Source organism: Pan troglodytes, chromosome 3 (assembly GCF_028858775.2).
Source record: "Pan troglodytes isolate AG18354 chromosome 3, NHGRI_mPanTro3-v2.0_pri, whole genome shotgun sequence".
Taxonomy (NCBI): Eukaryota; Metazoa; Chordata; class Mammalia; order Primates; family Hominidae; genus Pan; species Pan troglodytes.
Genome location: NC_072401.2, coordinates 11,072,986 through 11,084,997, shown reverse-complemented (window position 1 = coordinate 11,084,997; position 12,012 = coordinate 11,072,986). Strand labels below are relative to the sequence as shown.

Sequence of the window (12,012 nt, the reverse complement as noted above, 5' to 3'; positions counted from 1 at the left end):
ACAGCTGATGTGCCCAGTGCCTTTTCCCTGTTCCCATCTTTCCAGCAAGGCTCACCTTGACCACCCCAAGGACTATTCATACCCACCTGCCCACCCCACCCAGCACTCTGATTCCCCCACCTGCTCTACAGTCCTTCCAGAGCACCTTATCACCTGCTAACATGCTATACCCATTCCTGATTCATTCTGTTTACTGTTATTGTTGTCCTTCTCTGTTCCGTGGATAGAGATCCTTTTCTGCTTTGTTCCATAGGAATTAGCCATCTTCTTTATTTTGTTCACTGATATATCTTGAGCACTGAGAGTAATTCTCGGCCCACACTGAGCACCAAGAAAAAAATAAATGTGTTGTTGAATTCATTTTGGTAAAAATTTCTAGCCTAAATACTTACTGAGGACTTGTTCTATTCCAAGCATGGTTGTAAGCATTTTGCATGCATTATCTCATTTAATTCTTACAATATTCTCAATATGTAGCAAAACCTAAACACCTTCGATGCCAAATGCTGCTATTAAACAGTCCCTGGGGAACACAGATGAGATATAATGATTGACTCCAACCCTGGCTTCCTGGGTTTGATTATCTTTTGATAAGTGCTTTGAAAACCCATGTCTCTAGACAACGTGATAAGATAGATCTGCCGCACCCCAGAGCTCATCAGCATGGGAAATCGACTGTGTACCAAGGGCAGTAGATAAGCCGTGGGGTAAATCTAGGATTCCAGCCACTCTCCATTTCCATGAAACCCAGCATGACGCAATGGAAAGAAACAGTCTTTGGGTCAGATAGGCCTGATACTGAATGCCATTCAGGCGTTTACTGTTGTGCAGCTGCAAACAATATACTTTGCCTCCCTGGGCTTTTCCTCCCCATCTGTAAAGTAGAAATATGGCTTAACCTGAAATGTTGTCAACAGGAATAATTGAGAAAAGTGGCTGACACACTCTCAGCAAGACACTTTGGACGTGGGATCTTTCACAGGCCAATGTGTCCATTGCCTTTTGGGGAATGACTTCAAACTCAGGTGTCTTTCTCAGGACCATGATGTTGGGCAGACCTTGTACAAAACTCATTTCTGTCACTTCACACCAATCTGTATTGAACTCTTCCTGTGGGCGGGGCCCCATTCTAAGAGCTGGGAATATGGAAATAAAATAAATGTCATTTTTTTCACTGAGAGATGTGGGTAGGTTTCCTCAGCTCTCTCAACACTTGGTTACTGAGAGGATCAAATGAGAGATGGGTCTGGAACAAGAAAGCATGAATCCCATGTTCACCTATGCACCTTTTCATTGTAGACATTGTGGGAATAGTGGCTGTAACATGCAGCGTTTACTGTTTACAGACAGAGATTTGGCCAATTGTTCATGATGGCTGCTCTTTGGGGGCAGAATCGGGGCTATAGGGAGAGAGTGGATTGTCAGGGACCAGACCATGGAGGGCCGGCGAGTCATGTTCCAAAGATGGACTGTGACTACAGGCATTAGGAATGCCAGATTTTACAATGAGGATCCTGGCCGCAACACAGTGAATGGATTGGAGGAAGTGAGAAGTGGAGGAAAGGAAGGGGAGAGGGTGCTGGAGATTCTCAGAGGACAGAAGGCAGGAGCCACCCCCAGGAGCGGCACGTCATTGGGCCTCACTCCGTCTTCTCATTTCCCTCCCCTACCTTGTTTTCCCTTCTTTTTTGTGGACCTGCTGGGATTATAAAGTGTGGCACCAGGAGATAGAGGAAAGGCTATTTTCCTGGGGGGCTCCTTCTCTAGAAGCCCCTCTGGCACTCACGGGAGGCCCCTCCCAGCTTTCCTGCAGACTGCAGAAGAAGGTCCACTGCATCTTTTTTTTTTTTTTTTTTTTTTATTTTATTTTTTTTTCAGACTTAGCCTCCCTCTGTGGCCAGGCTGGAGTGCAGTGGCATGATTTCAGCCCACTGCAACCTCCACCTCCCAGGTTCAAATGATTCTCATGCCTCAGCCTCCTGAATAGCTGGGATTACAGGCACCCACCACCATGCCCAGCTAATTTTTGTGTTGTTTGTTTGTTTGTTTGTTTGTTTGTTTGTTTGTTTTTGAGACGGAGCCTTGCTCTGTCACCAGGCTGGAGTGCAGTACTGTGATCTTGGCTCACTGCAACCTCTGCCTCCTGGGTTCAAGCGATTCTCCTGCCTCAGCCTCCCAAGTATCTGGGATTACAGGCACATTCCACCACATCCAGCTAATTTTTGTATTTTTAGTAGAGACGGGGTTTCACCATGTTGGGCAGGATGGTCTTGATCTCCTGACCTCATGATCTGCTTGCCTCAACCTCCCAAAGTGCTGGGATTACAGGCGCGAGCCACTGTGCCCAGCCTAATTTTTGTATTTTTAGTAGAGATGGGGTTTCACCATGTTGCCCAGGCTGGTCTCGAACTCCTGACCTCAAGTGATCCGCCTGCCTCGGCCTCCCAAAGCACTGGGATTACAGACGTGAAGCACCATGGCCAGCTCATTATGTCTTTTTTACTCAGGCTATTTATGAGGTGTCTACTTACCAGGTACAAATCAAGTTTTTATTTTGAGGATTCATACGTGTGTGTGTGTGTGTGTGTGTGTGTGTGTGTGTGTGTGTTGCTTTTTTATGTTGTTTTCTATCACGCATCCAGAATCTTTCAGGCATGACCACCTATAAATTAAACCACCAGGAACACGTCTATGGACCTATAAAAAGGGTACTTCACTGTTGTTATTTTATTTGCTCATTACATACATTGATGGTCTATTAAAAGCTACATCTCTTGACAGTCAAGACAGAGAAAAAAAGGAGAAAGCATATGAAAAATGAGATGTAAGGCCTCTCTTTGTCTAGGTTCATTTATTTCCTCTTGCTGAATCAAAATTTAAACCAAAAAGAAGAGGGGGGAAAAAGCTTTTATGGGTTTTCTGGAAACCTGGGCATCAAAGATTCAGGATTATTTTCTTGTTTTCTAAATTAGATCAGCTTTTTTTTGTCTTTCTCTTTTTCTCTCCCCAAGAAGATTAAAAAGAAAAAAAAAAAACGAGCATTCACTTAAAAGGCACATAACGAGGCTTAATTAGAAAACGAGTACCAGGGAAGTCAAGGCCAAATAAAAGGGACCCGGATCACCTCACATGGAGCCAGAAGCTGCAGTGGAACCTTCTCTCTCTCAGCATCTGGTTAGCTTGGACAGATGATTTCACTTCATAGGGTCTCATTTTCCTCATTTGTAAAATTAGCAGGTTCAAGCAGATGATATATATTTTTCCACCCAGCTTCATGCTTTGAGATTCTTTGAGACTACAACTCTGGCAAAAGAAGGAGCTAAAATCAAATGCCACCCTCCACTTTGCACCTGCAACCCATCGGCAGTGCTGGTCTATTCTAGAACAGTCTGAAGCCCTTTTCTGCCTCAGTAAACAAGAATTAGTTATTCCCTTGAGGCATTCCTGCCTCCAGGAGTCTTGGATCTTCTCATGCACAAATATTTCCTCTGCTGCTCTTCTGTGTGAGGGTCTTGACAGGTGGTCCCTAATGTCAGGAAATCCAGAGTTTTGGTAGAAGTTATGCATGCAAATGATGACTGTGCAGGTGGCAGTCACTGAAAACCAAAGTCTGATCCATTTCAATGGAGAACCCAGGGCCTTACTGTGAGTCAGAAGAAGCTAGAAGACAGGAATGCAGCCCAGGTGGACCCCAGGGACTGGAAGGAGATCAGAGAATGGGCTACCTCCTGACCAATAAGGAGTTCTGACTAAGTATGAACCCAACAGGCAGCTGTTAGAGCTGAGTGCCAAGGGAAAATAGGGCCAGAGCCAGGTAGACTGTCCTGAAACCAGGCAGCCATTCAAATCAGGAGTAAACAAAGGTAGGAGTATGGGGAAAAGAGAAGCAGGGGGGATGAGAGCCCCTTGCTCATTGGCTTGGTTCCCACTCACTTGGCTGTCAGCTTCACGAGGGCAGCACCTATCCTGTCTTGTTTAACGTGACCCAGGCCTGTTATGAACTGAATGTTTGTGTCCTTTAAGTTCCTACGTCAAAATTCCAACTACCAATGATGGTATTGTTAAGTGGGGCCCTTGAGGCCCTCATGAATGAGATTAGTGCTCTTCTAAGAAGAAATATAAGAGAGATGATTTTTTTGGCCACGTGAGGATACCACAGGGAAACAGCTCTCTGCAAATCAGGAAACAGGCTCTCACCAGACGCCAGTTCTAAGGGTAGCTTGATCTTGGACTTTTCAGCCTACAGAACTATGAGGGATAAATGTTTGCTATTCAAGCCCCCCAGCCTATGGTAATTTGTTATAGCAGCCCGAACTGACTCAGACAAGGCCTAATGCAATCCCCAGCCGACAGAGGCTACTTAATGCATAGTTGACTTCAGAATAACATGAGGGTTTTCTTCCCGATTTCAACACAGTTCAGTAAAGAATTTTCGTCATTGTTAAGGAGTTGGTTCCCATGACCCAGACACAGAGCCTTTTGGGAATAGTCAACAAGGATGCAAAAGGAGAGGCAAAAGGTTCGAGATGAAGCTGGGGACTCAGAAAACACAGCTGTTGTTCACTAAGGAGAGAGCAAGCATCATTCTAGTTCACAGAGGAAACATGTTACATCCACCTAGACACATTTGGGAAAGATTATTGGAAAGGATGGCATCTGTGCTGGTACCAGAAGACCAAGGAGAGTTGGAAGATGTAGAGATGGGAGAAGAGGAGGAGAAGAGAGGGAACGGGCCTAGCAGGCCGAGGAGACTGCATGAGCAATCTGCATCTCAACTTGCTGTATTTCAGCTGAGCAGGAAGTTCAGTTTGCGTGGACTGTAGGTTGCAAAACAAAATTGAAGAGTTGAAATGATAACTAAGATAAAATTGTAAAAGATCTTTGAGTGGAAAGGGATTAGTGTCAAGGAGATCAATGGAGGAATTCTTGCAGGGGTCCGGGAGAAAGATCAAGAGGGTTTGGTAAGCACAGGACACTCCAAGTTCTCATGTCATGTTACATATGCACATCTCTCCAAGTACATGGATTTTTTGGGACTCTTCTACTAGATTTTCAGCTGCTAATGATTCAGCACTCTTATTCCTCTCTGTTTAACACAGGTACAGTAAATTGCTCAGGATATTTTTCATGATTATCCACCATGGACAACATCAAACAGCCTCACCCTCTGATTTTACAGATGCAATAACCAGGGCTTATAGTTATGAATGGTTAAGTGATTTAGTTCAGTGACAAAATGAGTTGATAAAATAGTTAGGGCTCAAATCTGAATCACACAGCCAAGCCCTCAGTCCTATTCAGCTGGCTGTCCCTGGACTCATTGTCCAGGATTGTGGCTGAAAACACCATAAATGGGAGGCACTGACAAGATGTATAGGACCCTCTGAGCAAGGTCCCTAACGCTGCAGCTGCTTCAGAATAGAAGCTTGTCTTATATTTGAGCCATTTCCCTAACTTTGTGCTACAGACATATTGCCAGGCAAGACAAAAACAGCCTCCAAATTCAGTGGGTTGTGTTTCCTGGCATGCAAAGGCACAAGGAGATACCGTACTTTATAGGATTACAATCTCTGAGTAGGGTTTGCAATCATGCCTTATCATCAGTGTCTGCTTCCCAGCAAATGAAGCTTCCTGCAAGATAGCAAGGCATGGGTTCATTGAAACAACCCAGATCAGGAGAGAGATTGTACTATGGCCAAATGATAGATAACAAGACCCACTGTGTCTTCACTGGCAGCTCAAACTCCAGTATGACTCAGGTGGGGGAAAAGAGAGCATGCCACAGTGGGGCAACGGCAACCTACTAGGACCTTCTCACCTGTCCTTGTTCTTCTTACCAGAAACCAGCTCAAAGCCTTGCTCGACTCTTGTGAGCTCCATCAGCACAGAAACTCTATGGGTGCACCTTTTCCCCCATTCCTCAGACACCCAGTGTTGCCTAGAATGGACTACCAATCATCAACAGAGTCTGTTCATTGAAGTGACAGGTTTTAAACCAAGATACGTCTAACTATAGGACCCAAATGGCTAGAGCCCTGAACCATGGTTTTCTCATCAGTAACATCAGCACAATATGTGTATCTAATTTAAGAGGTTGTGACAATTAAATCAGCTCACCCAGGGCAGTATCCGCAACAACCTAGATGCTTACTACCTGTTAAAAACCTTTTTTTTCTCCTGTATCTGTCAAGAAGCTGTTCCCAATGACTGTAGCTTTATGATGTGTATTAGTCAGAGCTCTATAGAAAAACAGAATCAACTATGTGTGTGTGTATATATAGATATAGATATAGATATATAGATACAGTCATGCACCATATAACATTTAGGTGAATGATGGGCCTTCTATATGATGGTGACCCCATAAGATTATAATGGAGCTGCAAACTTCCTATCACCTAGTAATGCTGCAGCTGCTATAACATTGTAATGCAACACATTACTCACATGTTTATGATGATGCTGGTGTAAACAAAACTGTGCTGCCAGCATATAAAAGCATATCACATACAATTACGTAAAGTACACAATACTTAGTAATAATAAATGGCTATGTTACTGGTTTATATATTTACTAGACTATACTTTTTATTGTTATTTTAGAGTGTGCTCCTTTTACTTATATTTAAAAAAAAAAAAAGTTAACTGTAAAACAACCTCAGGCAGGTTCTTGAGGAGGGATTCCGGAAGAAGGCATTGATATCACAGGAAATGACAACTCCATGCGTGTCATTGCCCCTGGCGACCTTCCAGTGGGACAAGGTGTTGGGGCGGCAGGTAGTGATGCCATTGACCCTGACCCTATGCAGGCCTAGGCTAAGGTGTGTGTCACTGTCTTAATTTTTTAACAAAAATGTTTAAAAAGTAATAAAAATTTTGAAAGTTTAAAATTAAATGTTTACAGAATAAGTATATAACGAGTATCTTCGTACAGCTATACAATGTGTTTTTGTTTTAAGTGTTATTACAAGAGTCAACATTTTTAAATTGAAATATTAATAACATAAAAAATTACAGTAAGCTAAGTTTAAAGAAAATGATGTTTCTAAAATAAACATACAGAGTCTCCAAAGCCTACAGTAGTGTACAGTCATGTCCTAGGCCTTCACATTCACCCACCACTCACTCACTGACTCACCCAGAGCAAATTCCAGTCCTGCAAGCTTCATTCATGGTAAGTGCCTTATACAGGAATACCACTTTCTTTTCTTTTCTTTTCTTTTTTCTATTTTTTTTTTTTTTTTTTTTTTGGACAGAGTCTTGCTCTGTCCCCAGGCTACAGTGCAGTGGTGTGATCTCAGCTCACTGCAACCTCTGCCTCCTGGCTTCAAGCGATTCTCCTGCCTCAGCCTCCCAAGTAGCTGAGACTACAGGTGTGCACCACCACGCCCAGCTAATTTTTGTATTTTTAGCAGAGACGGGGTTTTACCATGTTGGGCAGGATGGTCTTGATCTCCTGACCTTATGATCTACCCACCTTGGCCTCCCAAAGTGCTGCTGGGATTACAGGTGTGAGCCACCGTGCCCCACCCAGGTGTACCTTTTTTATCTTTTTTTTTTAACTTATTTTTACTGTACCTTTCTATTTTTAGATATCTTTATATATACAAGTACCATTGTGTTACAATTGCCTACAGTATTCATTACAGTAACATGCTCTTTAGGTTCGTAGCCTAGGAGCAATAGGCTATACCGTATCACCTGGGTGTGTAGTAGGTTCCACCGTCTCGGTTTGTGTAAGTGCACTCTACGATGTTCACACAAGGACACACTTCCCAGAACACATTCCCGTCATTAAGCGATGTGTCACTGTATATACATATGTATCCATAGAGAGAGAGAGAGAGAAAGCAAGAGAGATTTATTTTAAGGAAATGTCTCACAAGCTTCTGGGAACTGGCAAGTTTGAAATCCGTAGGGCAGGCTGGCAGGCGAGAGATCCGGGTAAGAGTTGATGTTGTAGTCTTAAAACTAAATTCCACAGGGCAATAGGCTGGAAACTCAGGCAGGCTTTTTATGGTGCAGTCTTGAGGCATAATTTCTTCTTGTTCAGGAAACCCTAGTCTTTGTTATTAAGGCCTTCAGCTGATTGGATGAGGCCCACCCACATTATGAAGCATCATCTGCTTTAGTCAAAATCTACTGATTTAAATGTTAATCACATCTAAGAAATAGCTTCACAGCAACGTCTACACTGGTGTTTGAACAAACAACTGGGCACCATAGCCTAGCCAAGTTGACTCACAAAATTAACCATCACACCATGAAACTGCAAAGGCAGTGAATAGGTGGGGAGTAGTGATTAAAACATCTCATTGCTGGAAATTCATTAGTGGACTTCCCTCTCAAGTTCCTATGTGAAGGGTTACAGCTCAAATTTTCAGGGGGCAGTCCCCTAACATAAAAATGTGAGATAATAGGGAATGAATGGTGGGGCTTCATGAACTTGAAAGAGTAGACCCCATACACATATATTTAAACTTAAAAAAAAAAAAAAAGCTGTGACAAGAAGCCTTTTTGTGCCCTTTACTTTTTCCAGGATGGGCAAATCAAGCACATGGATGTTGACTGGCATCTAGGCCATGGTGTATCATGACCCCAGAACCTTCCTTTAGTTGCTCAAGGAGAGTGCTAAAAATCTCCTCGCCTTAGAAGAAGCGTGTGCAGGAATATGCAATTTGAAGGAAGTTTACACCTGGCACCCTTACAGCTTAGGGATCAAATGGAATGAACAAAATGGACATCGATCACTTGGCTACAGTTCTAGAACTGCAGCTTTACCTCTTTGTAATTGAGTAAGCCACATTTCTGACCTGGCTGAAATATCTCAATTACCAATTGCCCTTCTTGATGCTACTGGTTGTTCAACTATGATATTCTTTCGTCATTTGGGGTAAGAATTGGGCCCTAGAAAATAAATATAATCACGAACATGCAATCAATGTATGAGGAAGGTACTATACCCCCTGCTATTCCCCATGTGCAAAATGGGAATGAGATTCATTGAATAGCTTGTTCAGTTGGCATAGCTGCATTCATATCCAGTCTACTCGCTCCCCGGGGACACCTGCCCTCAGGATAACTCCTGCCTTCAGCCCTTCCTTTCTCCTTCTTTCTGCTCCTTCTCATTCTCTTCTACTAAAAAATATAACCAAAGCCCATCTTGGCTTCTTTGGATCCTCAAACTCACTAAATAAAAGAGTCAGAATCCAAGATGATCTTGTACTACACTCTGAGTCTCCATCCAGGTCTCTCTCTTAACCTTTTTTGGGAATTACCTTGGCTGAGCAGGATTGCCTCACCTGGAGCAGCCCACACCCACTGACTGGGCCACCCAGGAGTGCATAGACCTGGCCTTCCCACCCCAACATGGGATACTCAGAAGAGCCCTCATTCCCCGTGGGGGCCGCTGAGGCCTCTGTTGCAACTGCATCACAGCCCACTTTTCCCTCTGCCCAATTCTGCCTCTTTCTCTTCCCTCCACAGGGGTTGGTGCCAGGAGCACTCCCTAAAACACTTTCTACTTGGTCACCTCTGTCTCAGAGTCTGCTTCCTCAGGAGCCCAACCTGCGGCAGTTCCTGAGGAGATGGGAACATGTGCTGAACATGAGGCAAAAAAAATTCAGCAGGATGGGGATAGAATAGGACTGGTCTCATAGGATTGCTAGGAGGATTAAATGGATTAATATGTTGTGAAATACAAACAATGACCAGTTAGGTGAAAATCTTACATAAATTTCTTGCAGTTCTGATTTTCGTTATGTTAGTGCTATACCTTATTATTATTATTCATGATGTTTGTGCCAAAAATCAAACTGTATAAGACCTTGAAAGAGAATTGTGGCTTAAGAGCAATTTTAGGGATTTCTCAGCAGCCTGCAAGCTCATTCTGAGTGTATAGAATGAAAACGTTCTGGAAAAGTTAGAACTTAAGCTAAACTCCATTGAGAGAAGTGCAGTTTTACAACAGAAGAAATGGCAATTCTTTCTGTGCTAGTCAGACTGCACCAGCCACATTGGGTGTAGCCGGGAGCATCTCTCTGAAAAGGTGAGAAATTAGAGGGGAATGACTAAGATGGGATGGAGAAGATGTCTTTAACTCTCGGAGTAGGCTTCCTGTACTTACTCTCCACTCTCAACTTGCCATGTCATCCGTCTGGCAAATTCAACTCCTCACTGGTTGTCACCACCTAGTGAAAGCCTTCCTTGACTATACCATCACTTAAATATTTGACCAGCTTCTTCCTCGTTTTTCTTCTAGACCATGTGTACATTTTTTATCATTGTGCCTATTGCATTGCCTGTGTTTGGATGGGAGTCTGATTCATTTTTTCGTCTCTTGGGACAGATGAGATGTTCAGTGCATGTCTTTCCTGCGGCTGCTATAACAAATTGCCACAAACGTAAACGTACCGGCTGAATACAACAGAGATTTACTCTCACCGTTCTGGAGTCCAGAAGTCTGAAATCAAAGTTTAGCTAGGGCCGTGCTCCCTGCCAAGCCTCTAGGAGAGATTTCTTTCCTGCCTCTTCCGCGTTTAGTGGCTCCAGGTGTTCCTTGATTTGTGACAGCATCACTCCAATCTCCGCCATCTTCACATGGGTCTTTTCCACAGCCTCCTCATAGAAGAACACTTTAACCCAAGATTTAGAGCCCACTTTAACCCAAGATCATGTGATCTCAAGATCCTTAGCTTAGTTACATTGCTAAAGATGCTTTTTCCAAATAAGGTCACATGTACAGTTTTGGGGTAGACATACACCTTGGTACACATCGTTAAACCCACATATCAATTCAACTACACTGTATTGGCTTCTATTAGGTCTACATGAAAAATAATAAGGGTCTGCAGAAGACATTTTCACAGGGGAAATTAGATAGGGACAAGGCAAGGAAAATGTGAAGGAGGACTAGATGGGTATCATTGGCTGGTCATGCAGGAGGGAGATGCGGAAAGGGGAAAGGAAATCAAAGATCACTGCAAAGTGTTGGACCTGAAGGTGCTGGAAGGGTGCTCAAGAAAAGAGTCTGGAGTGTGTGGAGAGATGTGCTCTGTTTCAGCAGAAGATGAAGTGATGGCAAGAACAATTATTTGGTTGGTCCACTGATGTTCTGTGCCTCAGTTTCCCTATAAGCCTATGGCACTTCCGGCTTTCCCAGGGTGTGCTGAGTTCTTGGTGCAATCAATTAGCCTGTGTTGTTTCCCTGGAGGACACTTGGCCAGAGTCTGTGACAAGCAAATCGAGCAGCAGTTTAAAAAGCTTTTGTGATTCATTTCACTAGGTGGGTGGGATGGGCTGAGTGGACAGGAAAGGCAGCTGGCCCCAAATGTTTGAGGCCTTGTAAAATGATGTGCATCTACTTAGGAGACTAGTAAATGGCACTGTCCTCCCCAGGTGCGGTAGCCAACTTGGGAACCTTGAGCATCTCCTTTCAAGGTCAGATCTCAATTCAATGCAAAACAAACAATTTTGCCCTATTATGCTTAACATTCTTTAGTAACATTTTCTGTGATGTGTTGAGAGTTTATAAATCTCTCAGCATTGTATATTTTTAAAAGTTTCTCTAAAATCTGAACACTTAGGATTCAGATTTAGGGCAGGGAGACCTGGTAATGCTTGTTGCTCTTTGTAAGTAATTTTGAAACAGGCTTTAACCACTTACTGTCTAGGTAGATGGCTCTTTATTTTCCAGCCTTGTTAATATTTTGCTTCAATAATCCACTGTAGAAAGAACACCTCCTCCTCCCCATTCTCCATTCTCCCCACCTGCTTTCCTTCTCGCTCGTGTGTCCCTTAGTTGCTTCCAGCTGGGCCTGCGCTGGCTTCCTCTGCAACATAGCTGACACACACTCTCCAGGAGACAGGCGAAGAGATGTGTAGCCCTGGTTCTACCCCCAACTAGCCTGGCCACCTGGAAATAAATCCTCTCCACTCTAGGGCCCCGTTTCCTCATCTGTAGCATGGAGTTGAGAAGAATGCCTGCCTATTCGCTACTGAGGGTTGCTACAA

The 12,012-nt window shown here is 43.6% G+C and overlaps 1 protein-coding gene and 1 long non-coding RNA gene across 3 annotated transcripts in view; one reads left to right on the top strand and one right to left on the bottom strand.

The window, feature by feature from the left end:
* CLNK (cytokine dependent hematopoietic cell linker) overlaps window positions 1-12,012 on the top strand; it is a 264,742-nt gene that overhangs the window by 127,396 nt on the left and 125,334 nt on the right. The window lies entirely within an intron of this gene.
* LOC104005982 (uncharacterized) overlaps window positions 2,705-12,012 on the bottom strand; it is a 164,319-nt gene continuing 155,011 nt past the window's right edge. The window contains exon 6 of the long non-coding RNA XR_001716752.4: window positions 2,705-3,303. This is a non-coding gene — a long non-coding RNA (uncharacterized LOC104005982). The remainder of the gene's footprint in view (window positions 3,304-12,012) is intronic.